The sequence below is a fragment of the Elaeis guineensis genome, chromosome 4 (assembly GCF_000442705.2).
Source record: "Elaeis guineensis isolate ETL-2024a chromosome 4, EG11, whole genome shotgun sequence".
Classification (NCBI taxonomy): Eukaryota; Viridiplantae; Streptophyta; class Magnoliopsida; order Arecales; family Arecaceae; genus Elaeis; species Elaeis guineensis.
Window position 1 is genome coordinate 24,488,171 of NC_025996.2, and position 3,082 is coordinate 24,491,252.

Below are 3,082 nucleotides of genomic sequence, written 5' to 3' on the forward strand. Positions count from 1 at the left end.
ACGCACTCCGCTTTCTGCGTGCATGACTCCTGCGCACGTGCCCCCGCACTGAGCTATGCCCTGCCCGAGCAATCACATCTGCGCCCACAAGCAGTGCCGCACCTGCGTCCATGCAGTGCCGCGCCTGTGCCCGAGCTGTGCCACGCCCATGCCCGAGTTGTGCTACACCCATGCCCGCAGACAGAGCCGAGTCCTTCTGGCCGAACCCAAGCCAAGGTGCGCCTAGCCTGCGCACCCATGCCGCACATCATCGCCATGTCGCGCGCTCCTTCGGTGTGCCGTCCCAAAGATGTGCGCCCTCCTTGCGCACAATGCTGCACCGAGCCCGCAGACAGAGCCGCGTCCTTCTGGCTGAACCCAGGCCAAGGTGTGCCTAGCCTGCGCGCCCGTGCCGCGCATCATCGCCATGTCGTGCGCTCCTTCGGTGTGCCGTCCCGAAGATGTGCGCCCTCCCTGCGCACAATGCTGCACCGAGCCCGCAGACAGAGCCGAGTCCTTCTGGCCGAACCCAGGCCAAGGTGCACCTAGCCTGCGCGCCCGTGCCGCGCATCATCGTCATGTCGCACGCTGCGAACCTACCAATATCCGGAGCGCAGGTCCAGCTTGGTGAAGAATGTTGCCTTGGCCAATCTGTCAAAGAGGTCAGCCACAAGGGGGATTGGATACTTATTCTTCACCGTTATCTTGTTCAGGGCTCTGTAATCTATGCACATGCGCAGCGAGCCATCCTTCTTCCTTTGAAACAGCATCGGGGCTCCATAAGGTGCTTTGGAAGGCTGGATCATGCCGGCATCCAGCAGCTCAGTCAATTGCTTGCGCAGCTCCCCCAGCTCCAAGGGATTCATGCGATAGGGCGCTTGGGCTGGTGCCTTCGCTCCCGGCACCAACTCAATCTTGTGGTCAGTTGTTCTCCTTGGTGGAAGTTCCTTTGGCAGTTCGGCTGGCATGAGGTCTGCATACTTCTGCAGCAGGTCAGCCACTTCATTGGGAACTTCCACCATGACTCCTTCCTTCATTTCCACCAAGGCCACCAGGAAGGTAGCTTCACCTCATCTCAGCCCATGCTTTACCTGCAAGGCTGACAACATCGCACCAGATGTTCTTCCATTCTTTGCTGGAGGGTTAGCCACACTCGAGATGAAGCAAGGGTATTCTTCGTGCAGCAACATGAGCCCACCCAGATGTGGCAGCAAAGCTGTCTTTGCTTGCACAAACAACTCAAGACCCAGGATGATATCAAAATCATCCAATGTAACAATAGTGAAACCGAGGACACCAGTCCAAGACCCAAGGGATACCTGGACGCCAGCAGCTATCCCAGCAACATCACGAGCCGCAGAGTTCACAGCTTTAATCTTGCTGCTGCTCTTGGTCACCTTCAGCCCGAGCACATGCGCAGTCCGCTTGATCATGAAGTTGTGTGTTGCACCTGTGTCCGCCATGGCCAACATCTCTTTTCCGCCCAGCCTGACCTTCATGTACATCAGGCCGGATGGTATGCTCCTCTCCGCTCGCATAGCGTTGACGAGTTGGAGTGGATTGACGCGTGAGGGGCTGACTTCATCACCTCGACCACCCTCCTCTACCACGGCATTGAGTCTTTCCTTCTTCGGGCAGTCCTTTGCCCTATACGGTCCACTACATATGAAACAACCAGAGAAAGTACTGGTTTTACCTTTCTCTTGTGCGCTAGCCTTGCCAACGCTTTGGCCATTCTCTCGGCCTTTGGATTTCTTCTGGGCAGCTGGCTTGCTAGTCCCTTCTGTACCCTCTATAGGCCGACTGATGCGAAAATCAACCAAGCCATCCGCTGCAGCCATGGCCGAGGGCAAGTCTTTCACGCCTTGCCTCCGGAGTTCCATCCGCACCCACAGTTGCAAGCCGGACAGAAAATTAAATAGCCTGTCCTCGTCCGACATGTTGCGGATGTCCAGCATCAACGAGCTGAATTCTTTGACATAGCTCCTCACTGAGCCCACATGTCGCAGCTTTTTCAAGGATTCCCACGCCAACCATGAAGTATTGCAGGGTAAGAACTGGTCCTTCAGTTCTTTCTTAAGGGTCTCCCAAGCCTCGATCTTCGGTCTGCCCGCACTAGCATCATTGTCTAACCTGGTGTGCCACCATAACTTTGCATCTTTGGTTAGATACATGCTATTAAGAGTTACCTTCTCTTTATCAGGGACTCTTGCAGCGACGAAGTACTGCTCCATGTCCCATAGAAAATTCTCGATGGCCTTAGCTTGCGCTCCCCCTCGAAGGCCTTTGGCTCCGATACCTTCATTGAGCGGGATGGTTCTGCAGCAATGGCACCCAAGCTGTAGAATGCTGTCTTGAGCAATCCCATTTTGCTCTCTGCAATGCTAACACGAGAGGCTAGAATGGCACTTACTTCTTCAAACCGAGATTGAAGTGTGCTCAGCCTTTCCTCGAGCTCATCCAATTTGGATATCACCGGACGTTCCAACTCCTCTGGAACTTCATCGAGTACCTGCTCGATGATTGTTACCCACTCTCGAACACTATTGTTACATTGGATGATTTTGATATCATCCTGGGTCTTGAGTTCTTTGTGCAAGCAAAGGCAGCTTTGCTGCCGCATCTGGGTGGGCTCATGTTGCTGCACGAAGAATACCCTTGCTTCATCTCGAGTGTGGCTAACCCTCCAGCAAAGAATGGAGGAACATCTGGTGCGATGTTGTCAGCCTTGCAGGTAAAGCATGGGCTGAGACGAGGTGAAGCTACCTTCCTGGTGGCCTTGGTGGAAATGAAGGAAGGAGTCAAGGCGGAAGTTCCCAATGAAGTGGCTGACCTGCTGTGAAAGTATGCAGACCTCATGCCAGCCGAACTGCCAAAGGAACTTCCACCAAGGAGAATAACTGACCACAAGATTGAGTTGGTACCGGGAGCGAAGACACCAGCCCAAGCGCCCTATCGCATGAATCCCTTGAAGCTGGGGGAGCTGCGCAAGCAATTGACTGAGCTGCTGGATGCCGGCATGATCCAGCCTTCCAAAGCACCTTATGGAGCCCCGGTGCTGTTTCAAAGGAAGAAGGATGGCTCGCTGCGCATGTGCATAGAT